Source organism: Ambystoma mexicanum, chromosome 14 (genome assembly GCF_040938575.1).
Source record: "Ambystoma mexicanum isolate Mex_15411 chromosome 14, UKY_AmexF1_1, whole genome shotgun sequence".
Taxonomy (NCBI): domain Eukaryota; kingdom Metazoa; phylum Chordata; class Amphibia; order Caudata; family Ambystomatidae; genus Ambystoma; species Ambystoma mexicanum.
The window spans coordinates 26,360,019-26,384,873 of record NC_090940.1 but is presented as its reverse complement, the minus strand read 5'-3'; positions in this window follow the sequence as shown (position 1 = coordinate 26,384,873).

Genomic DNA, 24,855 nt, shown 5'->3' with positions numbered 1-24,855 from the left:
ATTCTGTAACCTTTCCAACTCCTTTCTATACTCAAATATCCTCTCAACATGCTCATTTACTTTCTCCACAGTGTCTCTTGAAAACGCTAAAGTGTTTAGATCCCTTAACCCTTGCGGGAGATCTATATTATTTAATTGGTCCCACATTACACATAAATTAACCCCTAAACCTTCAATGAAAACATTTTTCTCAGCAAAATTATCCATATTAGAAAGTGTGGCAAAAACGTTAGTTTGATCATCTATCTCCATACAATGCTTAGCCCATGCAATCAATTCATGTTTCTTTTCTGGAGACACAGTATTAGGAGTAACAACCCTTGACCCCGCACCTTGATCGACTACAAGCGGTACGAGACCACTTGGAAGAGGGGGAGCAGGCAAATTCAATGGAGGTACTGTTACTGGTGCAATAGGAAGAGCTGGAGGAACAGGTGGAAGAAGAAAAACTGGAGGAAGAGGAACATTAGGAGGACCAGGAACAACAGGCAAAGCAGGAATAGCAGGAATAACAGCAGGAAGAGGCACAACAGCAGGAAGAGGAACATACGGAGGTGGTGCAGAGGCACCAGGCCTTCGCTCATTTAACAATTTGTCCATAAGTTCATCAGAAACATGGAAATCTTTAGAAGGATAGATTTTCTGAATGCCAAGTGAGAAAGCCCTATCCATATTCCTAGCTGACTCTGACTTTTTAACTTGGTCATACAACAATGCTTTTTCGGCGTTCGTCTTATGACGGCGCGTATGTTTTTCCCTACTCTTAAATTGCTGCAATTCTTTTTCCAATTTTGCAAAACATCGAATGCTGCAGGTCTAGCCTTTTTCTTTAATAGAATTGACTCTAAATACTCAATACAAGGGATTTCAAAACTACCATTGATTGGCCACTGAAGTTTGGAGGCATGTCTGGTTTGTCTGTGCCAAATATCATTAAACACTATACTTCCAATGCCATGCTTACAGTACATAGTACACGCCGGCGACCCCTCCTGTGGTGGCGGACAGCTAAATTCCAAAGATTGTCTATCGCTGCAGAATAACGCCCTGAAGCAGGTAGACAATTTCCCAGGCATATCAAATTATTGGTGTTACCTGGTCAATAATTGTGTCGGCAGATACAATACGCCAAAATCAAATTATCAGGATATTTAAGAATCGGGTCACGACTCACCTGATCAGTCCTAAGGAGGTCCGATCGGATTTCAAATTTTTCTTCTAACAAATACTACCTTGTGTTTGGTGATTTCGGCAAAACTGCCCGCCTCGATAAGTGGACCCTCGTCAAGATGCCGTCTCGGACCACAAGCTAGTCGTCCAGGGATCGGGTCGTGCAGCGCTGCCGAGGTGTCGCGTCTCGGTCAGAAGGGGCCCCCTTCACCGTCCCATCCTGGTCCGATAGCGTGTGTCAACCTTCGACAATCTGGCATCATTCTTGAGGGTCTCTATTCGGGTGCCAACTGTGAAATTAAAGAAATAATATCGAGGCTGAGTACCCCAAAAGGAAATACACCAAACACAGGTTACAAAGGAACATACAAAGATCTTTAATTTATACTGAACAGTTTCAAAGGACAAAAACAGATAGCTATCTGCCCTCAGTACAACACAGCGAACTCCAGCATGGTTCGGTGTGCTCAGCGAGTGCGACTGTACATTAGAATAGTCCCACTTTATGTACGTTTGAAACATGACGTCCAGTCCCACTGTGGGTCAATATTCCTCTAATACATTACTGATCTAGGGTTCATGCCGAGTTCACACATCTATATGCATAGGGTTTTGCCTTTAATACATTCTCCAACAAGTCTACACGGTAACAGTGTATTTTAGCATTTTTAATAGAGTCTTCTCAAACATTAATACAATGTAGTTAAACAAGTGTTCTCAGTTCAGTATTTGAATACATTGTTCTTAACATATGCTCCCGGATTAGTTTAATTGGCACGAGTAATCCTTTACACACAGGTCAGCGAAGGACAAGGTGTCAGTTCATGACCCCAACAAGTGGCCTGCAGGCAAGTTATACATTAGTTGTACGCAGAGATCAAGACGGCCATGTTGTATTTTGGAATGACATCGTCCACCATTTTAACTCACAGGGTGACTTTACAGAGAGAACCTAAAATGGCGGATTTACCTAAAATGGCGGTTTGCATTGATTCTAAGGTCAGGACCTTGCAACACAGATTTCTTCGCAAGTGGCTTACAAGCAGCTTGGCGTAGGCCAATATACATATTTTTATCGCAATAGGAGGCACGATATAATTTCCCGTTTGACAGTACAGTGTCTGAAATTCCTCAATACTAGGTACATTGTGTCTAAGGCTCATAACCGGGTACAGTGCCCCCAAACCCACATAACCGGGTACAGTGTCCTAACCCTCACAACCAGGTACAATGTCCCAAACCCCCTGACCAGGTACAGTGTCCGAAATTTCTCATTACTATGTACAGTGTCTCTAAGGCTCATAACTGGGCATGGTGCCCCCAAATCCCTCATAATGGGGCACAGTGCCCTAACCCTCACAACCAGGTACAACTGCCCAAACCCTACTGACCAGGTATAGTGTCCCAAATTCCTCATTACTAGGCACAGTGTCTCGAAGGCTCATAACTGGGTACAGTGCCCCCAAACCCTCATAACCAGGTACAACTTCCCAAACCCTCCTGACCAGGTACAGTGTCCAAAATACTTAATTTCTAGGTATAGTGTCTCTAAGGCTCCTAACTGGGTACAGTGCTCTAACCCTCACAACCAGGTAAAACTTCCCAAGACCCCCTGACCAGGTACAGTGTCACAAATTCCTCATTACTAGGTACAGTGTCTCTAAGGCTCATAACTGGGTACAGTGCCCCCAAACAATCATAATCGGGCCTAGTGGCCTACCCCTCACAATCAGGTACAACTTCCCAAAACCCCCAGACCAGGCACAAAGTCTGAAATTCCTCTGTAGAGAAGGAGCTAAGTACCCCCACCTCAACCACCTCGCACATTTTGCCTATATGTTGGGAACCAGAGTGTGAGACATGTGCGGTACCAATGAAAATACTGATACCAAGGCGAGTCCTGGAAGCAAGGTTCCCATTGAGGAAACCATACCTGCATACGAGACAGCACGATGGCCATTTGAATGAAATCCCGGAAGAAGCAGTACCAATGAATGGCAAAGACAAATGGTGACGTCATGCAGAGTCGAGCTGATGCATATAGAAGAGATGCAGAGACTAGAGAATACAGATATTCTATAAGGCATCAATAAAGTGTCAAAGATAAGTGACATCTTGGTATCAAGATAAAGAAACTTATGCTACAGAAATGATGAAGATGTCAAGTCATTTTACATGTGTACAGATGCAAAGAAACGCAAGCAGACGATGTATTCTTGAGGCTAGCTTCATAGTGGATAGATTGCGGCATGCGCCAACATAATATATATATATATATATATATATATATATATATATATATATATATATATATATATATATATATATATATATATATATATATATTGAAGTGAGTAAAGAATGGATGTTTCCACTATGTATTATAGCAGAACTAACCAGAGAAGGAATGCCTCGTTTCCAGTGTTTCGCAGTTGAAAAAACAAGTGAATTAATAGGAGTGAAACTCAGAAAGGCGAGGCTGGACGAGCCAAGAAGCCAAGCTCTTATCAGGATGAGGTGAGCAGACATTGGATACAAATCATGTGAAAGAACGAACATCTTGCCCAGAAAGCATGAACAAAACAAGGAAGACATCAGAGGTCTATTAAAAAATAGTATTTTAAATACACTAGGGCTCGATTTTGGGGTCATCAGTCACATGGAAGGATGAAGTTGGACGAACACGATGGTCACACCTATGCATGAGGGCAGAGCATGCCTTTGCTCCCCTGAATTCTCCAGTGCAAAAGAACACTCCCAAAGACAAGCTCAAAGCCTTAATTAACAGCAGACCACTGGGGTGATGATGGATGAATAGGCTATTTGGAGGGAAGCTATGGTTGGAGACTAGCTCACTAGCACCTGGAAGCCCAGTCTGTGTGCTGCTAACGTAGGAGGAAAAGTACTGACAGAGGTTAGAGTGCCAACAAATTGTAGAGGGCTGCATGATTAAGGGTCCTATAGTTGTGTAGCCAATGGGACGTTGTGCATTTAGTGACGCTCATTGTGACCTGTTTAAGGGGAGGGCTTAGTTGCCCCACCTGATGTTAAGAAGCCTATCACTTTTCTTCACTCTTTTAGACGAGTATGGATCGTATACATAGATGTTCTCCTCAGTCCTATCACTTTCTTCAATAGGTTTTTGTAGTTTGCCACGTAGGATGGCGTAAGAAATACGTAGGTTGATGTCATCAATGCTGATTTTTTTGCTATAAAAGAATGCTTTTTTAAAATGCATTGAGAGATCTTACGCCGAAATGTCTGTCGATGTTCGTTGTACTCCCTGTTTTAGATAATTGATATTAAAACAGTTATCCTTTTGCCAACTACCTGAGTGGGTCCGATTATTGATGTTTGCATAACTTTTGCATCCCCATCCATCTCAAGGGCATTGCTATCTTGTCTTAAAGGGCTGGGAGCCTCCAGTTCACCTCATTACTAGGTACAGTGTCTCTAAGGCTCATAACCAGGTACAGTGCCCCCAAACCCTCATAACCGGGCACAGTGCCCTAACCCTCACAACCAGGAACAACTTCCCAAATCCTACTGACCAGGTACAATGACCCAAATTCCTCATTACTAGGTACAGTGTCTCTAAGGCTCATGACCGGGTACAGTGCCCCTAAACCCTCATAACCGGGCCCAGTGCCCTAACCCTCACAACCAGGTACAATTTCCCAAACCCTACTGACAAGGTACAGTGTCCCAAATTCCTCATTACTAGATACAGGGTCTCTAAGGCTCATAACCCGGTACAGTGCCCCCAAACACTCATAACAGGGTATAGTGCCCTGAACTTGTGTTAACGATTTAGCACAATGAACCCTCATAATCAGGTACAGTACGGTGAACCCTCATTACCAGGTACAGTGTCCCTAGCCCTCTTAACCAGGTACAATACTGAGAACCCAGATAACCAGGTATAGGGTCCGAACCCTCCTCATCAGGTTCAGTGCTCTAAATCCTCATAACCAAATACAGTACTGTTAACCCTCATAGTCAGGTACAGTACCCCAAACCCTCATTACCACGGGCCATGTCCATAACTCTCTTAACCAGGTAGTGTCTAAACCCCCCTCGCCAGGTTCAGTGTCCCAAATCCTTACAACCAAATTACATCACTGTTAACCCTCATAGCCAGGTACAGTGTGCCAAATCCTCATAACCAGAAACAGTGCCATCGACCCTCAGTAAGTACATGCAGTGCCCTCAAGTTACAGTGTCCAGACACAAAATACGTATCCTTCAACACCTGGTCAGAATGCCCCCACCCCTCAAAATCCAGGCAAAGTAACTTTAAACCCCAGTAACTAGGTGCCGATTCCTTACACTTGGGTACTCAGGTCCAGTGCCCTAAACTCTGGCCACTCAGGTAGGGTGTCAAGAAGCCTCTGTAAACATATGCAGCTCCCCGGGCCCTTAATGACCAGGGTAAGGCGCAGAGATCTCGGTAACCGAGTACTATTGCCTGAACAAACAATACCCAGGTACCCCGAGGATCAAGAGCCCCTAGGCAGGTCACACAGCCCGCCCCCCAACCCCTTAGGCTCCGACCTGGACCACAAGTCGCAAGGTAGCTCAGCGGGTCAAGCGCTTGCACCATCTATCTGTGTATATATTGAAGGAGGTAGGGGTTGGGAGCTCGAGGAGCCTTATACCTAAACTTGGAGCTCTTAGAAGTGGGTGAAATCTGTCACGAAGCGCTGTATACATGTGTGATATTGTACATCTTATGATGGCCGGAGGTTTATTCACATCCCCTTATAAATAGAGCGAGGGCTGGTCGACAGCCTGGCATCGTGGGGCAAACACGGGCTCTTCTGCTCAGTATCTTTCCCGGGACATTTCGCTCAACAGGATCTCACACGTGAACAGGTCACTTCTGACGGAGGGCTTGGGGGAGGGTGGGGGGACTGCAACACCCATTACAACCAGCCGAGGGACACAGGGAGACTGCATCAATGAAGGCTGGTACATGATATGATATGATAGTTTATTTATATAGCGCCTATACACAATGTGTTTCAAAGCGCTTCACGGCAAGGGAGGGAACAAGGGAAAATACAATTACATTCTTACAGGCCATGAACTGTAAGGATGTGAAATTAACTATCATACTCGGCCTGACGACATTTCAGATAGTGCAAGAGCTAAGACATAGATAAGGAAGGGAGGGGGAGAGTGGGAAGGAAATGGAAACAGACAGGTGACTACTGTACTAGGCCTGACAACATTTCTGCTAGAGCCGGAGAAAACAAAAGGTGAGGGAGAGGGGTGCAGAAAGGGAGGGGAGGAACAAAACAAGCGACTATCATACTAGGCCTGACGACATTTCAGATAGTGCTGGAGGGGGAGGGTGGGGGACAGGTGAGGGGACGGGGGAGGAGACAGACAAGGTTGCTATCATACTAGGTCCAGGGACAAAACCAGCCCCTCCTAACGAGTTCCTCTAAACTTCTCAATGGAGGCGATTTACCATTCTGAGGGTTTGCTGGGAAGCTGGTCTTTTTATTCCCTCTCCTGTCTCTGGGCCTCATTACGACCCTGGCGGTAAGGGGTCTACGCCAGCGTTAGCTGCGCCGACCCCTTACCGCCAATTACGAGGTCCCCTAGCGCCATGGTGCTTTTAACACCTGCTTTTAGCAGGTGTTAAAATCCATGGCGCTAAGGGACCATGGAGTTAATTACGCCACCGTAATTTACGGTGGCGTAATTAACGCCTTCCCCACTCCCATTATGCCCTATGGGGCAGAAATGGGAATGGGGAAGGGTAAATGGGGATTGGGGACTTACCGCCCCGCCAAGGTCGGAATGGGGCGGTAAGTCCGCCAACCACCATGGCGTAAACGTAGTTTACGCCATGGTGGTAAAGTCACGGCCCAGGCGGTAACTTACCGCCTGGGTCGTAATGAGGCCCTCTGTCCCCCTTTTGGACACATTGGGGTCATTCCGAGGTTGGAGGTAAGGAATTACCGGCACCGGTAAGGCTGCCGATGCCGGTAATCCCTTACCTCCGTATTCCGAGGTCCCTTTGCGGGTCCTTCCTTACCTCCTGCTTTTAGCAGGAGTAAAGTACGGGACCCGCAAAAGTACTTCGGAGGTAATTACGGTACCGTAATTTAAGGTGCCGTAATTACCTCCTTCCCCATTTCCATTGAGCCCTATGGGGCAGAAATAGGAATGGGGAAGGGCAAGAGGTGAATGGGGAATTACCGGTCCCTCCAACCCTGGAATGGACCGGTAATTACTCCATTCACCATGCCGGATTTAGGACGGTTTCGGAGGCAACCATGGAGCTATTTACTCCATGGTTAGCTCCAAACCCGGAATGAGGCCCGTGCTTCCTGCTCCGTCTGTCTCCCGCTCTCCATTTGTCTAAGCGTCTGGCTCTCTCTACTTGTGATCATCATCGTCAAAAAAAAAAAGGGTATTCGGAAAACACCCATTAAACAGACATACAAATAAATAGACAGCAACACGCAGAATAACGTCCACAGCTGCGGCATAAAATAGACCATTACGACCCTGGCGTTGGACCATGGTGCTAATAGCACCATGGTCCATGCCGGTAACTTACCGACTCCGCCATGGCGGAATGGGGAATTACCGCCACATTCAGAGGTTGGCAGGGCGGTAATTCCCCATGCTGCCATGGCCCTTCCCCATTCCCATTTTTGCCCCATAGGGCTCAATGGGACTGGGGAAGGCGCTAAGTACGGTGCCGCGTTGCGGCACCGTACTTAGCACCAACGTCCCTTTGCAGGTTGGTTTTTAACGCCTGCAAAAAGCAGGCGTTAAAATCTCCAACCCGCAAAGGGACCTCGTAATCAGGCGTTAAGGGGTTAACGGCGCCGCCACCTTTTACGGCGCCGTTAACCCCTTAACGCCAGGGTTTGAAGCGACACTAGATGGACCAGTGACTCAAGAGCGAGTGTCCAAGCAGCGCCTCCTTGCACCCAGGCTTCTCGCCACTAGGATCAAAGTGCCCGGGGGCAAGGCAGGGTGGAACTGCTTGGAGAGGGTGGGCGGCATTGCCCAAACCTTTCACGCCCGAGGACAGGAATGATCGCTCGCTGAACTCATTGGCCCTCATTACAACTCAGGCGTTAAGGGTTAACGCCACCGTTAACCCTTAACGCCTGATTCCCACCTTAACGCCTGCTTTTTGCAGGCGTTAAGTTCCATGGTGCTAAGGCACCTTGGTGCTAATTACGGCACCGTAATTTACGGTGCCGTAATTAGCGCCTTCCCCATTCCCATTATGCCCTATGGGGCAAAAATGGGAATGGGGAAGGGAAAATGGGAAATGGGGATTTACCGCCCCACTCACCTTGTAATGGGGCGGTAAATCCGCCATCTACCATGGTGTAAACGTAGTTTACACCATGGTGGTAAAGTTGGTGCACTTAGCACCTCAGTTGTAATGAGGAACACTGTGATTCTTTTGCTATGGTCTGTGTTACAAAGGCCTTGTAATAAATGTGTCTATATTTTTGATATAACACCAAATTATGGAGTAATTTGGTAGTGTCCTTGCTCTGTGTGCTCATTGAGGTTCTTCTGTCACCATCACCCCTCCTGAGTGAGACTTAGTCTTGACCGCCTGCCATAGCTACCCTGATTGGTCTGGCTTGTCCAGAGGTTACCCTGTTCCAAGAAACTAGGCTGGCCTTCTGAACCTCTGCCCCTCCAGGTCAGAGTTCAGAAATCCTTCTTAACAGAGCCCCCTCCTCTTCCTCCACCTGCACGGGTCCGGCGGGGGCAGCTGGGGCCTTATGCCTCCCACTTCAGCTGTATGCCTCTCTATTTGACTCACTCCATCCCTCACCTGTGCCTGCACCTTTATATTGTCTCTTTATATATTGTATTTGTCAGTCTCTGTCCATTTCCATTATTTTTCCCTTTCTCTTCCCAGATACGTCCACTCTCTCTTTCTCTTCCTCCAATCATACTCTCTGTGTGCAAGTCCCTCTTGCAATTATAGGTGAAGTGCGTACACTAATAAAATGCAACATAGCGCATTCAAGAGACATATACATGGTGGATGTAACCAAGTTCATGGTTCAAGATGTATCGATTACCCCTCACAGAACATCTACGGGGAAGTTTTGTAAAAACCTCTCCCAGCCTCTTGGTTCAGAGGTGGGAGGTGTGGGCTGTTAGGTTAGAAGACACAGGCTCTACCAGGCAGAGATTGACTGGATTAGAGCCTGAGCCCTCTGATCGGAAGACTCACTGCCACCAGTGCAAACTCTTCTGACCGCTACCCACCACGGCGAAGACCATGTGAAGGCAGCCCCACTGTGACAAGTCCACACAGACCACAAAGAAACCCAACCCACGACTACATACTCAACCCGAGAAGATGGAGAATCCCAACCCACGACTACACACTCAACCCGAGAAGATGGAGAATCCCAACCCATGACTACACCCTCAACCCAAGAAGATGGAGAATCCAACCCACAACTACACCCTCAACCCAAGAAGATGGAAAATCCCAACCCACGACTACATACTCAACCCGAGAAGATGGAGAATCCCAACCCACGACTACACACTCAACCCGAGAAGATGGAGAATCTCAACCCATGACTACACACTCAACCCGAGAGGATGGAGAATCCCAACCCACGACTACACACTCAACCCGAGAAGATGGAGAATCCCAACCCACGACTACACACTCAACCCGAGAAGATGGAGGAATGAGGCCCAAGCCTCGGCATCCAATAATCACTGCTTCAGCAAGAAGAAGGCAGCCAAAGGCACAGATTGTGGCTGCCTTTTGTGATGCAGTGTTGGCAGGGGTAGGGCAAAGGCTGGGACATGGGAGGGGACGTGACAGTAGGCAGGGCTTTCTAGGAGGCTGCTGGGGCTTTGCACTGCATTCAGCAACCCCTTCTAAAGTGTAAACATTGTGGCCACTGTTGAGTACTAGAGTACCGGTACTGCATGGAGAAGTACCGGTCCTCCTTCTCGGTAGAAATAGGAAGTGCAGGTATTGAGGGCCGGCCTATTTAAAGCACTTATCGGGGCTATTTTACCCTCTCAATCCTCAATCACCGGGGAGTTTAAAGTGAATCCTGACCATCTCTTGGGTGTCAATGGAGCCACTGACAAAACCAGCCATTGTGTTCCTTACTTTGCATGCACGTGATCCAAGTTACAATACTTTCTACCATTTCTAGCCCCCCCATCGTTATTATCCATGTATTACTAATACCCCCCTTTTCCTAACAATGATGACTTTGGTTCTCTCTTGATTTGGGATCAGCTAAAGGGCGCCAGTAGGTCATCGGAGGCCTATTGCAGGTTGGTCCTTGAAGACGCCACCATCTGCAAAAGCAGAACCTTCTAGTTGGCCGGGTCGATCCATGGCACGTGTGGATACAGGATGGTGAGACGCAGGTCAAATAACAAAGGGACCAAGACACACCCTCCCTTTGGCCATTTTCTTGACTCCCTATTTTGAAACCTCCCGCTTTATGCCCAGGCGAACATGCACCCAGGTGCGGGCTATTTAAGGCAACATTAGGGGATTGCCCGCTTTGCCAGCTTTTGCCATAGATGGATCCCGTGTCTGCTGTTGAAAGCTGTAGAAAAGTCCAGAACGCCCTCAAGCAAAATGGATGACGTCTGTGTTGCTCATTGTTCTACTGAATGCCCCTCTCAGCATCAGACAGCCTTGGGGGCTTGACAGTCTATTTTCACACCCCAGCAGGGATCATGGTATCAACGCATTGTCACTAGGCCGGGTTTGCAGCTTTGCTAGAGTTCTGGCCAAGATCACCTTCATGGCCGGGAAGAGGATCTTAGCCACCAAGTAGGCTCCACTCCCACTGGCCAAGACCGCCTTCATGGCCGGGAAGAGAATCTTAGCCACCAGGTAGGCTCCGCTCCCACCCTTGCATCTCGCAGAGGATTGCTTTGGTGAGTTAATGACTTCAGACCCTCCACAATATCTGATCCCTGGGGGTCTGATTGGTAGCTCATTTGACTGCCTGCTAGAAGATCCAGAGTCTCCACACTGTAACCAGGCCAGTTCCTCAATACATTTTACATTCAAGTATTTTGCCCAAGTGCCTCCACATTTATTAGTCTGTCGATTTAGGGGAATTACAGCCAGATGCAAACTCTTTCTTTGTGAGACTGCTTCTTAATCTCATGTTTGTAGTCTTGTTTCCCTTTTCCTATCCTATTCTTCTTGCTCGGATCAAAGTAAAGCACCCTTAATTATTTCCTGCTAGCCAGTTCATTTTCTATGTTATTGTCCTTTCACGTTTGTTTGTTTTCTGCTAGCTATCCGTTCCCCGCACCCCCTCACCCAGTCACAATGAGCATTCTTTCATAAGTGTGTAACATACTTACCAAAAAGATTTGGGTGGCTGTAAATGGAAGAGACCGCAGGGTCAGCCAGAGATGATCACGCAGTGCCACCCATGCCTTTGGGCACTAGTTCACCCTGGCCCCTATTCCAGCGAATGCTCCCCCCACCCCCGCCACCCTTTATCAGCAGCCGCTTCATAGTCTACCTTTGCTGGAGCTCAATTCAAAGCATCGCCATTGGAGCAAGGCCACCGTGTATAGGAGGAATTACCTGGAAAACTGAGCAATTCCAGAAAATCTCTATGTCAACCAAAAAAGTCCCCCAGAATGGCATTGAGAAGGTTTCACCATTTAACGGGATATCAACCATCCCAGCCATCAGCACAGCTGACACCTAGTACTGGCCCAATACCAGAGTATTATCCAGCCCTAGCTACCCCGGGATTCCTGTCTCAACAGCCACTGCTCTGATTGGAGAAACACATACATTGCCAAGGATCAAAAGCCCAACATGTTTCAGTCCTTCCGCAGACACCTGTTAACAGCCATCAGAAATATTAGTGGGGAATTACAACTTCCTAGCCGTTCAATGTGTAGATTTGCGAGACATACCCCCTCTCGCTCTCCCATAAGCGCTCACTATTGTCAATAGACTGAACAAGTAAACATTATCCACGTGCAGTGCATTACTTGCCCACGCTTGTTGTACGTGCACACGGTGGGCAGTTTCAAAACACATACTTAGCATTAGCGATGAGATATTCCATGAGATGACGGTAAATGAAGGCAACGAGTTAGCATTAGCGATGAGATATTCCATGAGATGACAGTAAATGAAGGCAACGAGTTAGCATTAGCGATGAGATATTCCATGAGATGACAGTAAATGAAGGCAACGACTTAGCATTAGGGATGAGATAGGGATGACATATTCCATGAGATGACGGTAAATGAAGCCAATGACTTAGCATTATGGATGAGGCATTCCATGAGATGACGGTAAATGAAGCAACGACTTAGCATTAGGGATGAGATATTCCATGAGATGACGGTAAATGAAGGCAACGATTTAGCATTAGGGATGAGATATTCCATGAGATGACAGTAAATGAAGGCAACGATTTAGCATTAGGGATGAGATATTCCATGAGTTGACGGTAAATGAAGGCAATGACTTAGCATCAGGGATGAGATAGGGATGAAATATTCCATTAGATGACGGTAAATGAAGCCAATGATTTAGCATTATGGATGAGATATTCCATGAGATGAAGGCAACGACTTAGCATTATGGATGAGATATTCCATGAGATGAGGGTAAATAAAGGCAACGGCTTCGCATTAGGGATGAGATATTCCATGAGATGACGGTAAATGAAGACAGTGGCTTAGCATTAGGGATGAGATATTCCATGAGATGACGGTAAATGAAGCCAACGACTTAGCATTAGGGATGAGATATTCCATGAGATGATAGTAAATGAAGCCAACGATTTAGCATTAGGGATGATATATTCCATAAAATGACGGTAAATGAAGCCAACAATTTAGCATTAGGGATGAGATATTCCATGAGATGACAGTAAATGAAGGCAATGACTTAGCATTAGGGATGATATATTCCATGAGATGATGTTAAATGAAGGCAACGATTTAGCATTAGGGATGAGATATTCCATGAGTTGACGGTAAATGAAGGCAATGACTTAGCATCAGGGATGAGATAGGGATGAAATATTCCATTAGATGACGGTAAATGAAGCCAATGATTTAGCATTATGGATGAGATATTCCATGAGATGAAGGCAACGACTTAGCATTATGGATGAGATATTCCATGAGATGAGGGTAAATAAAGGCAACGGCTTCGCATTAGGGATGAGATATTCCATGAGATGACGGTAAATGAAGACAGTGGCTTAGCATTAGGGATGAGATATTCCATCAGATGACGGTAAATGAAGCCAACGACTTAGCATTAGGGATGAGATATTCCATGAGATGATAGTAAATGAAGCCAACGATTTAGCATTAGGGATGATATATTCCATAAAATGACGGTAAATGAAGCCAACAATTTAGCATTAGGGATGAGATATTCCATGAGATGACAGTAAATGAAGGCAATGACTTAGCATTAGGGATGATATATTCCATGAGATGATGTTAAATGAAGGCAAAGGCTTAGCATTAGGGATGAGATATTCCATGAGATGACAGTAAAGGAAGGCAATGGCTTAGCATTAGGGATGAGATATTCCATGAGATGACGGTAAACGAAGCAACGAGTTAGCATTAGGGATAAGATATTCCATGAGATGACGGTAAATGAAGGCCCTGACTCAGCATTAGGGATTTTATTATAGTCGGCAAACTCTGGGGAGCCCAGTTCCAATGTAATCCTTAATATTTTCCTTGCTCTCGCTTTATATTTAAACTGATGACACTATGTGCATCCCCTCTGTGATCCAAGTGTAAAGATGGAATGTTTACGCAAACTGGCTGTATTTTTTGTGTGCTTTGCATTTGTTACAATTGCTACAGTGCTAAAAGGATCTGACCGGGGGATTTCCCTGATTGTTGTCTGCCTAAAAACAACATTTTTAAGTTCGCCAGGCTGTCTCTCATGCTTTCTGTTTCCCTTTCCTTGTTTCAAGCCCTCCAACTTTCATGACAGGAAATATTCATGTGCACTTTTTCTAGCCAGGCCATCTAGCATTGCACCGACCCGGCCCGCTCCTCCACTCCTGTACTGCATGCCTTGCTAGTATGTCCAAGTACACAGTTGTGGGTGGTTCACGGACATTCACTCACAACTTACTATGTGGCACCTCTGGAAGGCAGGAGTAAGGCTCTTTTCATCATGCAAATGATCGGGTGCTATCAACATAGTCAAAAAATGCAAATAGAAAGGGATTTAACCAGGCTCAAGTATACTGTGAAGAGTAAGAGGGGGCGAGCCTTCAGCGATAGCCCATTTAAGTTTGATGGAGCAAGGTGCAATGGTTGTCTTGAGTAGGCGAGGAAGGGTGTGAGCAAAGTTAATGCAGACTCCCCTATACCCGGTCCTTCTAGCCCAATGACTGATTGCATTGAGAGCTAGGGGCAGGTCAAGGAGTAGAGGAATAGCTACTCTGCTGCTGCTAGGCAGGTGAAGGAGTAGAGGAATACCTACCCTGCCGCTGTCAGGCAGGTCAAGGAGTAGAGGAATACCTACTCTGCCGCTGTCAGGCAGGTAAAAGAGGAGAGGAATACTTACTCTGCAGCTGTCAGGCAGGTCAAGGAGTAGAGGAATAGCTACTCTGCAGCTGTCAGGCAGGTCAAGGAGTAGAGTAATACCTACCCTGCCGCTGTCAGGCAGGTCAAGGAGTAGAGGAATACCTACTCTGCCGCTGTCCTGCAGGTCAAAGAATAGAGGAATACCTACTCTGCAGCTGTCAGGCAGGTCAAGGAGTAGAGGATTAGCTACTCTGCTGCTGTTATACAGGTGAAAGAGTAGTGGAATAGCTACTCTGGCGCTGTTAGGCAGGTCAAGGGGTAGAGGAATACCTACTCTGCCACTGTTAGGCAGGTCAAAAAGTAGAGGAACAGCTACTCTGCTGCTGCTAGGCAGGTCAAGGAGTAGAGGAATAGCTACTCTACTGCTGTTATGCAGGTCAAAGAGTAGAGGAATATCTACTCTGCCGTTGCTAGGCAGGTCAAGGAGTAGAGGAATACCTACTCTGCCACTGTCAGGCAGGTCAAAGAGTAAAGGAATACCAGCTCTGCCGCTGTTAGGCAGGTCAAACAGTAGAAGAATGCCTACTCTGCTGCTGTCAGGCAGGTCGAATTCTAGAGGAATAGCTACTCTGCTGCTGCTAGGCAGGTCAAGGAGTAGAGGAATACCTACTCTGCCACTGCTATGCAGTTCAAAGAGTAGGGGAATAGCTACTCTGACAGTGTTAGACAGATCAAGGAGTAGAAGAATAGCTACTCTGCAGCTGTTATGCAGGTCAAAAAGTAGAGGAATACCTACTCTGCCGCTGTTAGGCAGGTCACCACGTAGAGGAATAGCTACTCTGCTGCTGCTAGGCAGGTCAAGGAGTAGAGGAATACCTACTCTACCGCTGCTATGCAGTTCAAAGAGTAGAGGAATAGCTACTCTGATGCTGTTAGACAGATCAAGGAGTAGAGGAATAGCTACTCTACAGCTTTTATGCAGGTAAAAGAGTAGAGGAATACCTACTCTGCCGCTGTTAGGCAGGTCACCACTTAGAGGAATAGCTATTCTGCCGCTGTCATGCTGGTGGAAGAGTAGAGGAATACCAGCTCTGCACTGTTAGGCAGGTCAAGAAGTAGAGGAATTGCTACTCTGTAGCTATTATGCAGGTCAAAGAGTAGAGGAATACCTACTCTGCCGCTGCTAGGCAGGTCAAGGAGTAGAGGAATACCTACTCAGCTGCTGTTAGGCAGGTCAAGGAGTAGAGGAATGCTTACTCTGCAGCTTTTAGGCAGGTCAAGAGGTAGAGGAATAGCTACTCTGCTGCTGTTATGCTGGTGAAGGAGTAGAGGAATAGCTACTCTGTAGCTATTATGCAGGTCAAAGAGTAGAGGAATAACTACTCTGCCACTGCAAGGGAGGTCAAAGAGAAGAGGAATAGCTACTCTACTGCTGTCATGCTCTTCAAAGAGTAGAGGAATGCCAGCTCTGCCACTGTTAGGAAGGTCAAGGAGTAGAGGAATACCTACTCTGCTGCTGTTAAGCAGGTCAATGAGTAAAGAAATAGCCACTCGGTTGCTGTTATGCAGGTCAAAGAGTAGAAGAATACCTACACTGATGCTGTTAGGCTGGTCAAGGAGTAAAGGAATACCTACTCTGCTACTATTAGGCAGGTCAAAGAGTAAAGGAATACCTACTCTGCCTCGGTTAGGCAGGTCAAGAAGTAGAGGAATAGCTACTCTGCCGCTGATATTCAGGTCAAAAAGTAGAGGAATACCTACTCTGGAATGCTAGGCAGGTCAAGGAGTAGAGGACTACCTACACTGCCGCTGTAATGCAGGTCAGAGAAGAGGAATAGCTACTCTGCTTCGGTTAGGCAGGTCAAGAAGTAGAGGAACAGCTACTCTGCTGCTGCTATGCAGGTCAAATAGTAGAGGAATAGCTACTCTGCTGCTGCTAGGCAGGTCAAGGAGTAGAGTAATACCTACTCTGCTACTGTCAGGCAGGTCAAAGAGTAAAGGAATACTAGCTCTGCCGCTGTTAGGCAGGTCAAGGAGTAGAGGAATACCTACTCTGCAGCTGTCAGGCAGGTCAAGGAGTAGAGGACTACCTACTCTGCCGCTGTAATGCAGGTCAAAGAGAAGAGGAATAGCTACTCTGCCGCTGTCATGCTCCTCAAAGAGTAGAGGAATACCAGCTCTGCCACTATTAGGCAGGTCACGGAGTAGAGGAATATCTACTCTGCTGCTGTTATGCAGGTCAATGAGTAGAGGAATACCTGCTCTACTGCTGTCAGGGAGGTTAAAGAGTGGAGGAATACCTACATTGATGCTGTTAGGCTGGTCAAGGAGTAAAGGAATACCTACTCCGCCACTATTAGGCAGGTCAAAGTGTAGAGGAATAGCTACCTACTCTGCTGCGGTTAGGCAGGTCAAGGAGTAGAGGAATGCCTACTCTGCCACTGTTAGGTAGGTCAAGGAGTAGAGGAATAGCTACTGTGGCACTGTTATGCAGGTAAAAGAGTAGAGGAATACCTACTCTGCCGCTCTTAGGTAGGTCAAAGAGTAGAGGAATAGCTACCTACTCTGCTGCGGTTAGGCAGGTCAAAGAGTATGGGAATACCTACTCTGCTGCTGCTAGGCAGGTCAAGGAGTAGAGGAATACCTACTCTGCCGCTGCTATGCAGTTCAAAGAGTAGGGGAATAGCTACTCTGACAGTGTTAGACAGATCAAGGAGTAGAAGAATAGCTACTCTGCAGCTGTTATGCAGGTCAAAGAGTAGAGGAATACCTACTCTGCCGCTGTTAGGCAGGTCACCACGTAGAGGAATAGCTACTCTGCTGCTGCTAGGCAGGTCAAGGAGTAGAGGAATACCTACTCTACCGCTGCTATGCAGTTCAAAGTGTAGAGGAATAGCTACTCTGATGCTGTTAGACAGATCAAGGAGTAGAGGAATAGCTACTCTACAGCTTTTATGCAGGTAAAAGAGTAGAGGAATACCTACTCTGCCGCTGTTAGGCAGGTCACCACTTAGAGGAATAGCTACTCTGCCGCTGTCATGCTGGTGAAAGAGTAGAGGAATACCAGCTCTGCACTGTTAGGCAGGTCAAGAAGTAGAGGAATTGCTACTCTGTAGCTATTATGCAGGTCAAAGAGTAGAGGAATACCTACTCTGCCGCTGCTAGACAGGTCAAGGAGTAGAGGAATACCTACTCAGCTGCTGTTAGGCAGGTCAAGGAGTAGAGGAATGCTTACTCTGCAGCTTTTAGGCAGGTCAAGAGGTAGAGGAATAGCTACTCTGCTGCTGTTATGCTGGTGAAGGAGTAGAGGAATAGCTACTCTGTAGCTATTATGCAGGTCAAAGAGTAGAGGAATAACTACTCTGCCACTGCAAGGGAGGTCAAAGAGAAGAGGAAAAGCTACTCTACTGCTGTCATGCTCTTCAAAGAGTAGAGGAATGCCAGCTCTGCCACTGTTAGGAAGGTCAAGGAGTAGAGGAATAGCTACTCTGCTGCTGTTAAGCAGGTCAATGAGTAAAGAAATAGCCACTCGGTTGCTGTTATGCAGGTCAAAGAGTAGAAGAATACCTACACTGATGCTGTTAGGCTGGTCAAGGAGTAAAGGAATACCTACTCTGCTACTATTAGGCAGGTCAAAGAGTAAAGGAATACCTACTCTGCCTCGGTTAGGCAGGTCAAGAAGTAGAGGAATAGCTACTCTGCCGCTGATATGCAGGTCAAAAAGTAGAGGAATACCTACTCTGGAATGCTAGGCAGGTCAAGGAGTAGAGGACTACCTACACTGCCGCTGTAATGAAGGTCAGAGAAGATGAATAGCTACTCTGCTTCGGTTAGGCAGGTCAAGAAGTAGAGGAACAGCTACTCTGCTGCTGCTAGGCAGGTCAAGGAGTAGAGGAATAGCTACTCTGCCGCTGCTATTAATGTCAAAGAGTAGAGGAATAGCTACTCTGCCTCTGCTCTTAATGTCAAAGAGTAGAGGAATAGCTACTCTACTGCTGTTATGCAGGTCAAATAGTAGAGGAATAGCTACTCTGCTGCTGCTAGGCAGGTCAAGGAGTAGAGGAATACCTACTCTGCCACTGTCAGGCAGGTCAAAGAGTAAAGGAATACTAGCTCTGCCGCTGTTAGGCAGGTCAAGGAGTAGAGGAATACCTACTCTGCAGCTGTCAGGCAGGTCAAGGAGTAGAGGACTACCTACTCTGCCGCTGTAATGCAGGTCAAAGAGAAGAGGAATAGCTACTCTGCCGCTGTCATGCTCCTCAAAGAGTAGAGGAATACCAGCTCTGCCACTATTAGGCAGGTCACGGAGTAGAGGAATACCTACTCTGCTGCTGTTATGCAGGTCAATGAGTAGAGGAATACCTGCTCTACTGCTGTCAGGGAGGTTAAAGAGTGGAGGAATACCTACATTGATGCTGTTAGGCTGGTCAAGGAGTAAAGGAATACCTACTCCGCCACTATTAGGCAGGTCAAAGTGTAGAGGAATAGCTACCTACTCTGCTGCGGTTAGGCAGGTCAAGGAGTAGAGGAATGCCTACTCTGCCACTGTTAGGTAGGTCAAGGAGTAGAGGAATAGCTACTGTGGCACTGTTATGCAGGTAAAAGAGTAGAGGAATACCTACTCTGCCGCTCTTAGGTAGGTCAAAGAGTAGAGGAATAGCTACCTACTCTGCTGCGGTTAGGCAGGTCAAAGAGTATAGGAATACCTACTCTGCTGCTGCTAGGCATGTCAAGGAGTAGAGGAATACCTACTCTGACGCTGTCAGGCAGGTCAAAGTGTAGAGGAATACCTACCCTGCCACTGTCAGGCAAGTCAAAGAGTAGAGGAATACCTACTCTGCAGCTGGTAGGCAAGTCAAAGAGTGGAGAAATACCTACTATTCCGCTTTTATGCAGGTCAAAGAGTAGAGGAATACCTACTCTGCAGCTGTCAGGCAGGTCAAGGAGTAGAGGAATACCTACTCTGCAGCTGTCAGGCAGGTCAAGGAGTAGAGGAATAGCTACTCTGCCACTGTTCTGCAGGTCAAACAGTAGAGGAATAGCTACTCTGCCGCTGTTATACAGGTGAAAGAGTAGAGGAATAGCTACTCTGACGCTGTTAGGCAGGTCAAGGAGTAGAGGAATACCTACTCTGCCGCTGTTAGGCAGGTCAAAAAGTAGAGGAATAGCTACTCTGGTGCTGCTAGGCAGGTCAAGGAGTAGAGTAATACCTACTCTGCCGATGTCAGGTAGGTCAAGGAGTAGAGGAATAGCTACTCTGCCGCTGTTATGCAGGTCAAAGAGTAGAGGAATACCTACTCTGCTGCTGTCAGGCAGGTCAAAGAGTAGAGGAATACCGACTCTACTGCTGTCAGGCAGGTCAAAGAGTAGAGGAATAGTTACTCTGCCGCTGCTAGGCAGGTCAAGGAGTAGAGGAATACCAGCTCTGCCACTGTCAGGTCACAAAGTAGAGGAATACCAGATCTGCCGCTGTCATGCAGGTCAAAGAGTAGAGGAATACCTACTCTGCAATGCCTGGCAGGACAAGGAGTAGAGGACTACCTACTCTACCACTGTCAGGCAGGTCAAAGAGTAAAGGAATACCTACTCTGCCTCGGTTAGGCAGGTCAAGGAGTAGAGGAATACCTGCATTGATGCTGTTAGGCTGGTCAAGGAGTAAAGGAATACTTACTCCACCACTATTAGGCAGGTCAAAGTGTAGAGGAATAACTACCTACTCTGCTGCGGTTAGGCAGGTCAAGGAGTAGAGGAATGCCTACTCTGCCATTGTTAGGTAGGTCAAGGAGTAGAGGAATAGCTACTGTGGCACTGTTATGCAGGTAAAAGAGTAGAGGAATACCTACTTTGCCGCTGTTAGGTAGGTCAAAGAGTAGAGGAATAGCTACCTACTCTGCCGCTGTTAGTCAGGTCAAAGAGTATAAGAATACCTACTCTGCTGCTGCTAGGCATGTCAAGGAGTAGAGGAATACCTACTCTGACGCTGTCAGGCAGGTCAAAGAGTAGATGAATACCTACTTGGCATTGTTATGCAGTTCAAACAGTAGAGGAATAACTTCTCTGCCGCTGTTATGTAGGTCAAAGAGTAGAGGAATAGCTACTCTGACGCTTTTAGGTAGGCAGAGGAAAACCTACACTGCTGCTGTCAGGTAGGTCAAAAAGTAGAGGAATAGCTACTCTGCCGCTGTTAGGCAGGTCAAGGAGTAGACGAATACCTTACTCTGCCACTGTTAGGCAGGTCAAGGAGTAGAGGAATAGCTACTCCGTAGCTGTTATGCAGATCAAGGAGTAGAGTAATACCTACTTTGCTGCTGCTAGGCAGGTCAAAGAGTAGAGGAATACCTACTCTACTGCTGTTAGGCAGGTCAAGGAGTAGAGGAATAGCCATTCTGCAGCTGTTAGGCTGGTAAAGGTGTAGAGGAATACCTACTCTGCCACTGTTAGGCAGGTCAAGGAGTAGAGGAATACCAGGTCAGGGAGTAGAGCAATAACTACTCTGCCGCTGTTATCCAGGTCAAATAGTAGAGGAATACCTACTTTGCTGCTGTGCGGCAGGTCAAAGAATAGAGGAATAGCTACTCTGCTGCTGTCAGGGAGGTCAAAGAGTAGAGGAATACCTACTCTGCCACTGCAAGGGAGGTCAAAGAGAAGAGGAATAGCTACTCTACTGCTGTCATGCTCTTCAAAGAGTAGAGGAATGCCAGCTCTGCCACTGTTAGGAAGGTCAAGGAGTAGAGGAATACCTACTCTGCTGCTGTTAAGCAGGCCAATGAGTAAAGAAATAGCCACTCGGTTGCTGTTATGCAGGTCAAAGAGTAGAGGAATACCTACACTGATGCTGTTAGGCTGGTCAAGGAGTAAAGGAATACCTACTCTGCCACTGTTAGGCAGGTCAAGGAGTAGAGGAATACCAGGTCAGGGAGTAGAGCAATAACTACTCTGCCGCTGTTATCCAGGTCAAATAGTAGAGGAATACCTACTTTGCTGCTGTGCGGCAGGTCAAAGAATAGAGGAATAGCTACTCTGCTGCTGTCAGGGAGGTCAAAGAGTAGAGGAATACCTACTCTGCCACTGCAAGGGAGGTCAAAGAGAAGAGGAATAGCTACTCTACTGCTGTCATGCACTTCAAAGAGTAGAGGAACGCCAGCTCTGCCACTGTTAGGAAGGTCAAGGAGTAGAGGAATACCTACTCTGCTGCTGTTAAGCAGGTCAATGAGTAAAGAAATAGCCACTCGGTTGCTGTTATGCAGGTCAAAGAGTAGAGGAATACCTACACTGATGCTGTTAGGCTGGTCAAGGAGTAAAGGAATACCTACTCTGCTACTATTAGGCAGGTCAAAGAGTAAAGGAATACCTACTCTGCCTCGGTTAGGCAGGTCAAGAAGTAGAGGAATAGCTACTCTGCTGCTGTTATGCAGGTCAAAAAGTAGAGGAATACCTACTCTGCAATGCTAGGCAGGTGACCTCCCTTGCAGTGGCAGAGTAGGTATTCCTCCACTCTTTGACCTCCCTGACAGCAGCAGAGTAGCTATTCCTCTATTCTTTGACCTGCCGCACAGCAGCAAAGTAGGTATTCCTCTACTATTTGACCTGGATAACAGCGGCAGAGTAGTTATTGCTCTACTCCCTGACCTGGTATTCCTCTACTCCTTGACCTGCCTAACAGTGGCAGAGTAGGTATTCCTCTACACCTTTACCAGCCTAACAGCTGCAGAATGGCTATTCCTCTACTCCTTGACCTGCCTGACAGCGGCAGAGTAGGCATTCCTCTACTCCTTGACCTGCCTAACAGTGGCAGAGCTGGTATTCCTCTACTCTTTGAAGATTATGACAGTGGCAGAGAAGCTATTCCTCTTCTATTTGACCTGCATTACAGGGGCAGAGTAGGTAGTCCTCTACTCCTTGACCTGCCTAGCATTGCAGAGTAGGTATTCCTCTACGTTTTGACCTGCATAACAGCGGCAGAGTAGCTATTCCTCTACTTCTTGACCTGCCTAACCGAGGCAGAGTAGGTATCCTTTACTCTTTGACCTGCCTAACAGCAGCAGAGTAGCTATTCCTCTACTCTTTCACCTGCATAACAGCGGCAGAGTAGCTATTCCTCTAATGTTTGACCTGCAGAACAGTGGCAGAGTAGCTTTTCCTCTACTCCTTGACCTGCTGGACAGCTGCAGAGTAGGTATTCCTCTACTCTTTGAACTGCGTAACAGCGCCACAGTAGCTAGTCCTCTACTCCTTGACCTGCCTAACAGCGGCAGAGTAGGCATTCCTCTACTCCTTGACCTGCCTAACCTCAGCGAGTAGGTAGCTATTCCTCTACACAATGAACTGCCTAATAGTGGTAGAGTAGGTATTCCTTTACTCCTTGACCAGCCTAACAGCATCAATGTAGGGATTCCTCTACTCTTTGACCTGCCTGACAGCAGTAGAGTAGGTATTCCTCTACTCATTGACCTGCATAACAGCAGCAGAGTAGGTATTCCTCTACTCCTTGACCTGCCTAACAGTGGGAGAGCTGGTATTCCTCTACTCTTTGAAGATTATGACAGCGGCAGAGAAGCTATTCCTCTTCGATTTGACCTGCATTAAAGCGGCAGAGTAGGTATTCCTCTACTTTTTGACCTGCATAATAGCGGCAGAGTAGCTATTCCTCTACTTCTTGACCTGCCTAACCAAGGCAGAGTAGGTATTCCTTTACTCTTTGACCTGCCTAACAGCGGCAGAGTAGCTATTCCTCTACTCTTTCACCTGTATAACAGCAGCAGAGTAGCTATTCCTCTACTGTTTGACCTGCAGAAGAGTGGCAGAGTAGCTATTCCCCTACTTCTTGACCTGCCTAACCGAGGCAGAGTAGGTATTCCTCTACTCTTGACCTGCCTGACAGCTGCAGAGTAGGTATTCCTCTACTCCTTGACCTGCCTAACAGCGACAGTGTAGGCATTCCTCTACTCCTTGACCTGCCTAACCTCAGCGAGTAGGTAGCCATTCCTCTACACTTTGACCTGCCTAATAGTGGTAGAGTAGGTATTCCTTTACTCCTTGACCAGCCTAACAGCATCAGTGTAGGTATTCCTCTACTCTTTGGCCTGCCTGACAGCAGTAGAGTAGGTATTCCTCTACTCCTTGACCTGCCTAACAGTGGCAGAGCTGGTATTCCTCTCCTCTTTGAAGAGCATGACAGTGGCAGAGTAGCTATTCCTCTTCTCTTTGATCTGCATTACATCGGCAGAGTAGGTATCATCTACTCCTTTACCTGCCTAGCATTGCAGAGTTGGTATTCCTCTACTTTTTGACCTGCATAACAGAGGCAGAGTAGCTATTCCTCTACTTCTTCACCTGCCTAACCAAGGCAGAGTAGGTATTCCTTTACTCTTTGACCTGCATGACAGCGGCAGAGCTGGTATTCCTCTACTTTCTGACCTGCATAACTGAAGCAGAGTAGGTATTCCTTTACTCTTTGACCTGCCTGACCGTGGCAGAGCTGGTATTCCTCTACTCCATGACCTGCCTAGCAGCGGCAGAGTAACTATTCCTCTACTCTTTGACCTGCCGCACAGCAGCAAAGTAGGTATTCCTATACTATTTGACCTGGATAACAGTGGCAGAGTAGGTATTGCTCTACTCCCTGACCTGGTATTCCTCTTCTCCTTGACCTGCCTAACAGCAGCAGAGTGAGTATTCCTCTACACCTTTACCTGCCTAACAGCTGCAGAATGGCTATTCCTCTACTCCTTGACTTGCCTAACAGCAGTAGAGTAGGTATTCCTCTACTCTTTGACCTGCCTAGCAGCAGCAAAGTAGGTATTGCTCTACTCCTTGATCTGCATAACAGCTACGGAGTAGCTATTCCTCTACTCCTTGACCTGCCTAACAGTGGCAGAGCAAGGTATTCCTCTACTCCTTGACCTGCCTAACAGCGGCAGAGTAGCTATTCCTCTACTTTTTTACCTACCTGACAGCAGCAGTGTAGGTATTCCTCTGCCTACCTAAAAGCGGCAGAGTAGCTATTCCTCTACTCTTTGACCTGCTTTACAGCGGCAGAGTAGCTATTCCTCTCCTGTTTGAACTGCATAACAACGCCGAGTAGGTATTCATCTACTCTTTGACCTGCCTGACATCGTCAGAGTAGGTATTCCTCTA